The 13,338-nt window shown below is 43.1% G+C and overlaps 1 pseudogene; it reads right to left on the minus strand.

Moving 5' to 3' along the window:
- Positions 1 to 218: 218 nt before the first annotated feature.
- LOC147621058 (uncharacterized) overlaps positions 219 to 13,338 on the minus strand; it is a 49,759-nt pseudogene continuing 36,639 nt past the window's right edge.

Raw genomic sequence — 13,338 nt, forward strand, 5'->3', positions numbered from 1 at the left:
ACTGGATGAGCTCGATATCTCAACATATATCAATAAAAGTTTCTCTCATTTTGTTCATTTCTTGTTTATCTTCTTTTTTATTCATGGCTCACACAAAGAAAACCCTATGCAGCAGGGAGTGGCCCACAAAAGAGAGCAAGCCTATGCCATCAGCTTGCAAGACTCCAACACGAAAGCAAGAATCTCCTCTCACCAGGCCTAGCCTAATCCTCTATACCTCACTCAAGCCCCACACCAGCTGGAGGAGGAGGTGCAACCCCATCCCCAGCCCCAACCTCAGCCCTAGCCCTAGATAAGACACCGCAAATAGAGATGGAGGTGAGGTACTATGGCCTTGCAGGAAATTAGGCACAATCAAAAGATAGTGCACAACTTAATTCCTAAGGAAACATTCACGAGAGTTGTACAATAAATTCATGACATCGTCAAGTTAAGGGGAAACCATAGATTTTGGGCTCGACAAGCAGATTACCAGCTGCCATGTCGATGGACAACACAAGCAATGGATGCTTTGCAGAGGTGGTTGCAGGCTTACCTAGTTCATCTTTTTTGTGATACATTGATAGCAGCTATACACAGAAAGAGGATCATCATCACCAAAAAGGACATGCGGCTAGTTCGTCGCTTGTGCAAATGGAGAGAGATTATAGGTATTTGTAAATATACTAGTCTTTTGTAATCGTATAACTATGTAACCATCAATATGTAATTTGATGACTTTGATGAATATCAAGACCTTTTCTCTTCTCCTTGTGTTTTTGTTCATTTTCTATCTTGTTCATTTTTCTTTCTTGTGGTAAGTTTATTTAAATTGTTATTTTTAATTGTGTGCAATTGGTTTGACTGTATCAAGTTTCATTTTTAAACAATTAGATATAGAATCAAACATATAAAATTTGATAAAATCAAATGAGCAAATGATGCAAAGATAAAAAAGAAACCTCATTTTTATTACTGTGGTAGAGAGTACAAGAAATCCATGATCGTATTACAAAATAGTGGCTATGTTCTCTGCCTCTTGCTACTTGGCTCACCAAAAGTTGAAGGAGGGGCTTTGATAGCTGGGAGCAAAACTACCTCCCTGCAATGTGGCCAAGTGCCCACAAGGGCTTGTAGTGCATATAAGAATATGGCATAGCGGAAGGCGATAGCAAGACAAAGCACAATAGACAATGCAATAGATACACAATGGAGAGAATTTAAAATTCTAATTATACCAAAGAGGTACAAGTGATGGTGCTGCCCACCTGTGCGCTCTCAAGTAGAGCTTAGATGGCAATCTAGACAGACTTTGGATGGAGTATGTACGAATTGTAAAAGGGGGTGGATACTCACAAGCATTGGATACCTTAGCTCATGGCAACCATGTCCATATATAGTACTATAGGCGATGTGGACGTGTATACACGAGGGCACTAAGTCGATGAAGATACCGAGTGAGCTGATCCTTCCCAAGAGCCTTGGTGAAGATGTCAGCACATTTTTGCTCTGCAGAGCAATACTCCAGCTCCACTATCTCATCCTCTATCAACTCCTGCAAATAATGATACTGAATCATCTCAATGTGCTTTGTGCGAGCATGAAACACAGGGTTCTTGGAGATAGCCATGCAACTCTGATTGTCACACCACAAGATTGTAGCCTCCATAATCTAAACTCCCATGTCAACCAAGATTCTCCTCAGCCATACTAGCTCACATGCAGCAAGCAAACTGCCTTATACTCAGCCTCTGTGGAAGAAAGTGCCACTGTAGGTTGCTTTTTGCTTTCTCCAAGAGAAAGCACTGGAACTAAGTGAAAAATAAAATCTAGAAATTGATTTCCTAGAATCACAATCTCTTGCCCAATCTGAGTCACAATAACCTGTCAAAGTGTCACCCATGCTGTAAGTGATGCCATACTTAAGAGTACCTCTGATGTACCTAAGTACCCTCATCCCTTCCTTCCAATGACTCTCTCGTGGCTTGTTGTTTGGAAAACCTACTCAACACACCAACTGTGAAGCTGATATCAGGTCTAGTGTTAGTGAAAAAAATCAAACTCCCCACCAACTTTCTGATGTCAACCAAGTGATGAAGTATCCTCTACAGAAAGCTTCATGTTCACTTCCATTGGCGTAGACACAAGCTTGTAGTTTGTCATCCCAAATTCTTTGAGAATCTCCCAAACATGCTTTTGCTGCGAAATGAAGATTTCACCTGACTCTTGCCAAACCTCAATCCCTAAACAAAAATGCATAAGACCCAAGTCTATCATCTCAAACTCATGGCTCAGCATATCCATTGTCTTCTGGATCATCTCTTCATTGTCACCTAAAATGTTTAAGTCATCTGTTGGAATTAGGGTTGCAGGAATGCACACACAACTTCAAGAAGATGAGGAAGCTTGAGCACAACACAGTAGTGTATTATGAGTGCCAAAAATGAAAGATAACAAGCCCTAGAAGATAATGGGCGTATATACAATGCACGGGGGAAAAAACCTCCTAGTGAGGGAAAAAGTGCCCCGGCGGTCCTAAGTGTGTTCACACACATCACTACTATAATATGGTAACAAATCCCCCCTGGAGTGATGCGGTGAACAAGAGCTAGCACTCATGTATAGGGAAGTGTCTAGCTATGTGGACGAATCCACAAAAGGGAGTAAGCCCAAAGCTTTGCGAAAAGCTTCGAACTTCTCACGAGGCAGAGCCTTTGTGAAAAGGTCTGCAAGGTTATCCTGTGTTGGCACATAAGCCAAACTGATCTCTCCTGCAGAGAGTCTCTCCCTGACATAATGGTAGTGCACCTCAATGTGCTTCGTACGAGCATGGAACACTGGGTTCCGCGCAACTGCCAATGCGCTCTGACTGTCAGTGAAGATGGTGGTGGCAGATGGCTGCCCAACACCCAAATCAGCCATAAGGCGTCTGAGCCACACACACTCAACCGTAGCTATGAAAGCTGCCCTGTACTCAGCTTCACAACTAGAAGTGGCCACAGTAGGTTGCTTCTTGCTCAACCATGATATGCATGAGCTTCCAAGCATGAAGCAAAAACCACTCGTGGACACGCGTGTGTCATAACAACCAGCCCAGTCAGAATCTGAAAAAACATGTAAATCTGGCGGCAATGATCCCCCCTTGGGATAAAACAACCCAAGATGCCGAGTACCACTCAAATAGCGAAAGATACGCTTCACTGCCTGCCAATGCTTAATGCCTGGGCTATGCATAAATCTGCTCACCTGTGAGACTGCAAACTGAATGTCTGGCCTCGTAATGCATACATAAATGAGGCAACCAACAGCTGTCTGATAGAGTGTGACATCAAAGTGATCTCCAGCATCATGAAGACTCAACTTCAAACCTGTCTCCATTGGAGTAGCAATAGGCTTGCAGTCTTCAAGGCCAAATCTCCGCAACAATGTTTCAATATACTTTGTCTGACACAAAGCAATACCTCCATCACACTGCTTAAATTGTATCCCCAAATAATGATGCAAATGCCCCAAATCTGACATCTCAAAAGAGGCATTCAAATCAGCCTTAAAATCAGCAATATGACTCTCATTTGGTCCTGTGAGCAGCATGTCATCGACATAGAGAGCAATGATTAGATGTACACCATCCACACGTTTAACATACAAAGTGCTTTCTGTTGGACTATTCTGAAACCCATGTGCAGTCAAATATGCATGTATTTTTTCATACCAAGCTCGTGGAGCTTGCTTTAAACCATATAAAGCCTTTTTTAACCTGCACACTTTGTTTTCCTGCCCTCTTTGAACAAAACCACGAGGCTGCGATACATACACCTCCTCATGCAAATCTCCATTTAAGAACGCAGTCTTTATGTCCAGCTGATGTACATTCCAACCATTATGAGCTGCTAATGCACAGATGCTACGAACAGTGGTCATACGACATGTGGGAGCAAAAGTCTCATCAAAATCAATGCCCTTCTCTTGAGCATAACCTTTTGCAACAAGCCTAGCCTTATGGCGATCCACTGTGCCATCAGGCTTACGCTTCAATTTGTATACCCACTTAGTGCCAATGGCCTTCTTGCCAGGGGGCAAGTCACATAAAGACCATGTACCATTCTTCATAATAGCATCGTATTCTGCTTGCATAGCAGCCATCCAATTTTCTGAACTTTGTGCCTCATCAAATGAAACAGGCTCACTTTCATCGCACATACTAGAAACAGCCAATGCATAACAATCTGACGCATAAGAGGCACCATGAGAGCCAGAACGAGTGCGACTAGACAAAGGGGCATCCAACTTGCTGTCACGCAAAGTCTGCACCAGCCATCTAGGCATGTTCCTAGAGCCCTCAATCTCTTGTCTCTCATCCTCAAGTGCATCATGCACATCTGCATCAGATATAGGCTGATCTGTGCCATCATTTAAAACCTGCATAGGCTGAAAAACTGCCTCATGAGGTATTGCACTTGACTGTGCACCACTGAAAAGAGGCAACAATGTATCATAGACATCACGTGAGCTGATATCTGTCTCCTTAGTACATGAAACCAAGGGCTGAACTGCATCTTCCACAAATACAACATCACGGCTAACCAAAATGCGCTTTGTCTGTGGATGATACAAACGATAGCCTTTGCTCTCAGCACTATATCCAACAAAAATACATTTGACAGCTTTGTCATCCAATTTTCTGCGATGTTGCACAGGCACTAATGCATATGCCAGGCAACCAAAAACACGTAAATGGCCAACAGATGGCTTGCGGCTATGCCAAGCCTCATATGGAGTGACAACCTGTAATGCTTTGGTGGGACACCTGTTTAGTACATAAGTGGCACACATGACAGCCTCAAGCCAAAAACCATGTGGTAGACTTTGACTCTTAACCATACATCTTGCCATTTCCATGAGAGACCTGTTTTTTCTCTCAGCCACACCATTTTGCTGTGGTGTATACGGCACTGTACATTGGTGTTTTATCCCACGCTCAGCCAGAAATGCATTAAATTCTGAAGACATATACTCCCCCCCTCGATCTGAACGGAGGGTGCCCATCTTACTTTCTGACACATTTTCAGCCATAACCAAAAACTGTTTGAAGCACAAAAACACTTCGGACTTTGCCTTCAAAGGATATACCCATGCATGCCTGGTAAAATCATCAATGAAAGTCACGAAGTAAAGGTAGTTTCCAAATGATGGAGTTTGCATGGGACCACAAACATCACTGTGAACAAGCTGCAATCTGCGTTCAGCTCTCACTGATCCATCTTTGGGAAAGGAAGCACGCTGCATTTTACCCAATATGCAGCCCTCACAAACATGCTTGACAGGTGCCTCAAGCTTAGGCAAAGAAGACACCATTTCAGATTTCTGCAGGCGCAGCAAACTTGCAAAATTCAGATGACCAAAACGTGCATGCCACAGTTTTGCATTTGAAATAGCCTGCGTATCCATAATAGCACATGCTGAATCCTCTACACATTTGCCATCCATATTGAGCTTATACAGCCCTCGACATAGTGAACCAGATGCTACAATGATGTCACCACAAGAGAGATCATGAACAGTACATCTGTCATCCACAAATTTTACAACCAAACCTGTTTTGGCAAATGCGGAGACTGACAGCAGATTCTTTTTGATCCCTGGCACATACAATGCATCAAAAAGTGTAAAGGTGTTTCCATTTGCAACATTCAGCACAATCTGTCCAACTCCTTTAACGGGATAAGAGGAGTTATTGGCACAAGTGACAGTATTCCCTGTGGGAGCAGACTCAAGGAAAGTGAATAAACTGCGCTGCGAGGTGATATGCTTAGTGGCACCACTGTCAAAGTACCATACATTTGAATCTACTGCAGACATACATGTGTCATGCAAAGATGGGTCATAACTGCACTGCGCATTGAATGCCCATTCTGTATCTAGCACAACATTAGCAGATTCATTGTTAGAAGGAGAGGCATCTGCAACAGCCATACCAGCCTCTTTCTTCTTAGCCTCTTTCACAGCCAGCTTAGGACACGCTTTGATGACATGATCATTTCCCTTACAGTACTTGCAAAATGTCTTCTGTTTGTCACCCTTCTTCTCATCTTTGTCTTCCTTCTTTGGTTGCGCAGCATTTGCAGATTTCTGCTTACTAGAAGAAAAGCCAGCTTTACCTTTCCCGCTTCTCTGACTAGCAACGAAAGCTTGATCTGCGACACGCATAATATTCCTGTTTTGCCTTGACTGGTCTTCTTGCAGCAAAACAGAAACTAACTCCTCAAATGATAAGGCATTGGGATTGCCTTTCATCATCAAGCGAAGAGTGGAAGCAAAACCCTGATAAGAATCTGGTAGACCATTCAAAACAGTCTGCACAAGTGAACTGTCTGACAGGATTTCATCTGCAGAAATGAGCTGCTCTTTGAAATCCTTGATCTTTGTCAAAAAGCTATCCATAGAATCACCTTCGTTCATATGCTCACTCTCCAACTGTTTTCGGAGGTAAGCAACACGAGCCTCATTTCTTGCCTGATACAATGTGGCAAGTACATCCCAAGCATCCTTAGAAGTCCTGCAGGAGCGAATATGTGGGATAATGGTACGTTTGACAGACAGCGCAATCAAGGCATGAGCCTGCGCATCTCTACCATCCCAACGAATCTGCTCTGCTGAAAGTGGTGGTTCTCGAACAGCTGCTATAGCACTTGTGCCTGCACCATCATCAACAGTACCTGTTTCTGATGTGTTTGCAGCATTCCCAGCCACAATAGGACGTGCATCAATACCCTGCACAATGTTCCATAACCCCTTTGCTACCAATACATGTCGCATCATATATGCCCACAATGGATAGTTGGTGCCATCCAACTTATCCTCAGCAGCCAACATGCGGAATACATCATTGTTGTCAGCCATGGCCAATGACTGTACTACTAGATGTAAATGCTGTCTGTAAGAGGTAAACCTGTATAAAATCGACCTGTGCTATGTAGCACAGCCCAAAACAGACGAATGGGCACCTGTCCTGCAGATTTTAATCTTGACAGAAAATCTGCACAGTAGGACGATTTTGCCTGCGCAGTACTTGGAATGCAAAAACGGGGGGCGAAATGACTTCAGATCAAAATTCTGAAACAAACAGGCCCTACGGGCTCTCCCACGGCATACACTAACCTGCAGACGCTCGTGAAACCTCGTCGCAATCGGAGGAGATGAAGCGGCAGGTGCCGGTGATGCTGCCCGGGAGGAGGAAGCCTGCTCTGATACCAATTGTTGGAATTAGGGTTGCAGGAATGCACACACAACTTCAAGAAGATGAGGAAGCTTGACTGTTGCCATTATCTCAGGCCCATCAAGGCCATATTGACAATGAGATCAGATGCTCTTCTCTACTCCTTTATTCTCCTTGATCTATGTGGTCCATCTGCTAAAGATTCTAACTTCTCAGGTACTGGATTACGCTCATCAAAGAGCTGTTGTGCCCACTTTGGAAGTAGCTTTCCTTGTGGTGTAGCAGCAGGCTGTTGTGATGTGTGAGAGTCTTCATCCTCTAAAAACTCCTCCTCCTTGAGAGGAAATCTAACTGGTGGGTTGGGCTCATGGTGGACTATTTCTCCGGCTGATGATAGATTGGACGAACCTCCTTCCTCCACTAAGTGTGGCTGTTCTGCAAATACCACATCTCGGCTGGTAGCCACTTGCCAAAAGCTTCAGCCTTATCCTGAAGGAAATAAACCCACATCTTCCTACTATAATCTGTCAACTAATAGCATAAAAAAAGAAGATCCCCCTAATGCCATAGTAAACATTTTACCACAAAGATTAGCATGTACCAGCTCTAGAGGATTCCTTGGTTGATTGCTTCTCTCCTGTGGAAATGCCTTGCATTGTTGCTTGCCCATCATACAAGCTTCACATGGTTCCTAAAATTTTGAAAATGCAGGCAAATTAGCTACCACACCCTTTTTTGCATCTCCTTTAGCACAACAAATCCAATGTGACCAAATCGCTCGTGCCAAAGCTTTCTTGTGCTCTTATCTACAAACACTATAAGGACACTCAGCTCTCGTAGAGATTGTTGCGCCTTACTCCTCTTACGCCTACCTTGCCAATAGCATCTAGAATTTCTGCTTCAATTTTCTTGAAGCAGACTTCAAGTCCACAATCTGTCATTGCAATCTGTCAAGTAGATTTCTCTTTATCTGGGGTACATAGAGCACATCTGACAGCTTCTTCTCTTCACCTGCCATAAAAGATATGGTTCCAGACCCTTCAGCTGGACATTTAGCATTATTCCCAATAACACTGATGGGTTCTTGTAGGAGGCTTCTAGGTACTATACCAACCCTTCTTACTGGTCATTTGTCGGGATGCTCCACTATCCAGAATCCATGAATCATCATCAACTGGGGCCTGAGCACATGAACATACCTCTCCAATGGTGACCCAAAGTTCAAGCTCAGCCTTGACATTGTTGCTTGACTCCTTTCCCTTCCAGGAAGACTTCAAGGTGCCGTTCTTCTCATCGTCAGTCTGCTTCTTTCTACAGTCTTTGACAGTGTGACCCTTCTTGTCACAGTAATAATAGCTCCCTTGAAACTTCTTCTTCTTTGGCTTCTTCTTCTTCTCATTAGAAGATGTCATGCCTTTGCCTTTAGCATTGGCCGAAAATGCAGCATCACTACCATCACAAGTCTTCAGCCGCATCTCATCCTCAAGTAGCATAGCACTAAATTCTTGAAATGATAAAGATGGTACTCTAACCTGAGTGTTTAATGATGTAGCCAAGCCATCATACTTTTGTGGAGGAATTCGAATGCACCTCTAGGCCAACTCCTCTCACTAGTGCGTGTAATCCCTATACAGCCAGCCATTCGATCTCGCAGATTTTTGATCCGCGAGATAAATGCTTCAGTAGTAGCAGGAAGATGATTCTCTAGGTTCAAAATCCTGGTTTGATTACGAGTCTCATACTGATTTCTTAGTATGATCCAAGCATCTATAGCCTTGGTAGTATGTTGAATCAAAGTGAGAACAACATCACTTATGCTAGTGACGATGGCACAAAGTGCATCAACATTGCACCTTCTCCATGCCCGAAGAAGTGTAGCATCTCGTGGAAGCGTGCTTGCAGGGTTGTTGGGGTCGGGACTTCCCACTGGTTCTGTATCCATTCTCAAACAGAACAATTTCTAGGAGCTCATAAGAGTCTAGAATGGCATTGATTTTGAATTTCCAAAGAGTATGGTTTGTCGCATCAAGCTTGCCTTCTGTGAAGATAGGTGGACGAATATGTAAGACTTGTGCAGCAACAATAGCAGAGGTAGAAGCCATTACTCCTAGGGTTCTATGCAAAGAAAGACTAAACTTTATGCACTATATTCGTACTAAGAGTACCTAAGCTCTGATATCATATAAGAATATGGCACAGTGGAAAGAGATAGCAAGACAAAGCACAATAGGCAATGCAATAGATACACAATGGAGAGAATTTAAAATTCTTATTATACTAAAGAGGTACAAGTGATGGTGATGTCCATCCGTGCACTGTCAAGTAGAGCTTAGATAGCGATCTAGACAGACTTTGGATGGAGTATGTAAGAAGTGTAGAAGGAGGTGGATACTCCAAGCATTCGATACCTCAGCTCATGGGGGGAAACCATGTCCATATATAGTATCGTAGGCAGTGTGATAGACGCGTATACAAGGAGGGTGGTTACACTACATACACACAGTCACTGCCCACGTATCAAGAACACGGCCCACGGACCATCGCGACTAATGATGGACGTGGTATCCAAGAAAATATTTTAGAGAATATTCCTCATAACGTCCCAACAAAGGCTCGTATCCCTAACCATCATCAATGGTCACAATAATGATGAAAAACAGGTAGAGGGAGAGGAGACACACACAAAGGAGCAAACCCTAATGTATTAATCAAACCCTAACCATAGAGAGAAGCCATATCCCTACTCACACAATGCATAAAGCCATAATCCATAATCTACAACACACTACTTGTGTTGCGTCCACACATAGCTAACCCTAGCTCATGTCCACACTCTATGACCAGCTGGACACAGTCATTTATGTCTCACACATGTTCCTATCTAATGTGGCCAGCACATAGTGCAACTGGCACAAGCTAACATCGAGCTTAAATCTCAACAGCCCCTCTCAAGCTCATGATGTACTACCATAGATGAAGATGTAGATGAGCTTGGGCTATCAAAGCTCTCAACACTCCCCTCAAGCTCATCCCATGTACTCCCAACATAGTACGGAAGTACTCAAACTTCTTCCCTGCTAAGTGGCTTTGTAAAGATGTCGGCCACCTGCTCTTCAATCTTTGCATACTGTAAATCCACTGTACCATCCAACACTTTCTCTCTGACAAAATGATAATGGACCTCTATATGTTTGGTCTACGCATGAAAAACTGGATTCTTGGCCAACTGTATGCTGCTCATGTTGTCACAATGAATGACAACCTTGCCATCAATAGGCTCACCCAAATTAGCCAAGAGACTCTTTAACCATACTCCTTCACATGTAGCAATGGCTGCACCCCTGTATTCAGCCTCTGTACTAGATAAAGCAACAGTAGGTTGCTTCTTACTGCTCCAACTCACCACGGCACTTCCAAATATAAAGGCATAACCACTAGTAGACCTTCTATCATACGAGCTACCTGCCCAATCTGCATCTGTGTAGCTGTGTACATCAAGCCTTTACCATGCTCATAAAGAAGACCATAATGTGCAATGGTCTTTACATAGCGCATAATGTGTCTCACTGCATCCAAGTGAGGTTTTTTGGGGCTTTGCATAAATTGGCTTACTAGCCCCACAGCATAATTGAGATCCGGTCATGTGATAGTCATGTAAATAAGATTGCCAACCATCTTTCTATACATAGATGGATCATCCAAGTCTTCACCAAAATCAGCCCACAGCTTCACATTCTACTCCAAAGGTGTACTCATTGGCTTACACCTTGTCATCCCATATTTTGCAAATATATCCAATGCATATTGGCGTTGCACTAATCATGTCCCTGCATGGTCTTTGATCACTTCAATCCCAAGAAAATATCTCAATTCACCCAAGTTTTTCATATCAAACTGCCCACTCAATGCCTTCTTGACATGCATAACATCTCTAGCATGATCTCTTGTGACAATCCAGTCATCTACATAGATGACAAGCAAGACAATCCCATGATCTATTTTCTTCACATAGAGTGAAGAATCTGCTGAAGAAACCTGAAATCCAAGGGAGATAAGATATCAGCTTATCTTATCACTCCAAGCACAAGGTTCTTGCTTCAAACCATATATTGCTTTCTTTAATCTACATACATGAGTGGGGTACCTCGGGTGTACATATCCTTCTGGCTGTGCCATAAAAACTTCCTCTTATAAATCACCATTTAGAAATGCATTTTTCACATCCATTTGATGCATTTCCCAACCATTTGTTGCAGCCATAGCAATGACTTCTCTCACTGTTCCCATCTTTGCAACTGGACTAAATGTTTCATCATAGTCCAAGCCTTGGGTTTGTGCATAACCCTTAGCCACCAACCGCGCTTTATGGTGCTCAATGCAACCATCTGATTTTCATTTTACCTTATAAACCCATTTGCAACCAATGACATTTTTGCCTTGTGGTAAGGCAACCAAATCCCAAGTTTCACTATGGACCAATGCATCCATCTAAACATCCATTGCCTTCTCCCACACATGCTTCCCAGTAGATTCTGTATAGCATCATGTAGGTTCCACATGAAGAGGGCATATATGCATAATGCATAGCAAAGTCACGATATGTGAACCTGTCAATTGGATACCTGACCCTTTGGGACCTCCGCAATGTTGAAAAACAGGTAGAGGGAGAGGAGACACACACACAGGAGCAAACCCTAATGTATATTACAAACCCTAACCATAGAGGGAAGCCATCTCCCTTCTCACACAATGCATAAAGCCATCATCCATAATACACTAGACACACTATGAGTTGTGTCCACACTCATCTAACCCTAGCTAATGTCCACACACTATGACTAGTTGGACGCGGTCATTTATGTCTCACACATGCTGCTACCTAACATGCTAGCACATAGCACAGCTGGCACACACTGACATCGAGCTTAATTCTCAACAGCCCCTCTCAAGCTCATGATGTACTGCCATAGATGAAGATGTAGATGAGCTTGGGATATCAAAGCTCTCAACACTCCCCCTTAAGCTCATCCCATGTACTCCCAACATAGTACGGAAGTACTCAAACTTCTCCCTGCTATAAGTGGCTTTGTAAAGATGTCTACCACATGCTCTTCACTATAGATCCACTGTACCATCCAGCACCTTCTCTCTGACAAAGTGATAATGGACCTCTATGTATTTTGTCCGCGCATGAAACACTAGATTCTTGGCTAACTATATGCTGCTCATGTTGTCACAATGAATGACAACCTTGCCATCAAATAGGCTCACCCAAATCAGCCAAGAGACTTTTTAACCATATTCCTTCACAAGTAACAATGGCTGCACCCCTGTATTCAGCCTCTGTACTAGATAAAGCAACAGTAGGTTGCTTTTTGCAACTCCAACTCACCACGACACTTCCAAGTGTAAAGGCATAACCACTAGTAGACCTCCTGTCATATGAGCTACCTGCCCAATCAGCATTTGTGTAGCCATGTCTATCCAAGCCTTTACCATTCTCATAAAGAAAACCATAATGTGCAGTGGTCTTTACATATCGCATAATGCATCTCACTGCATCCAAATGAGGTTTTCTGGGGCTCTGCATGAATTGGCTTACTAGCCCCACAGCATAACTCAAATCTGGGTGTGTGATAGTCATGTAAATGAGACTACCAACCATCTTTCTGTACATAGATGGATCATCCAACTCCTCACCAAAATCAGCCCGCAACTTCACATTCTGCTCCAAAGGTGTACTCATGGGCTTGCACCTTGTCATGCCATATTTTGCCAACATATCCAATGCATATTGGCGTTGCACTAACCATGTACCTGCATGGTCTTTGATCACTTCAATTCCAAGAAAGTATCTCAACTCACCCAAGTCTTTCATGTCAAACTGCCCACTCAATGCTTTCTTGACATGCATCACATCTGTACCATGATCTCCTGTGATAATCAAGTCATCCACATAGATGACAAGTAAAACAATCCCATGATCTGTTTTCTTCACATAGAGTGAAGAATCTGCTGTAGAAACCTAAAATCCAAGGGAGATAAGATATCTGCTCATCTTATCACTCCAAGTACGAGGTGCTTGCTTCAAACCATATAAAGCTTTCTTCAATCTGCATACATGAGTGGGATACTTTGGGTGT

Source organism: Cibotium barometz, chromosome 31, assembly GCF_041138505.1.
Source record: "Cibotium barometz isolate CiBa-2024 chromosome 31, ASM4113850v1, whole genome shotgun sequence".
Classification (NCBI taxonomy): Eukaryota; Viridiplantae; Streptophyta; class Polypodiopsida; order Cyatheales; family Cibotiaceae; genus Cibotium; species Cibotium barometz.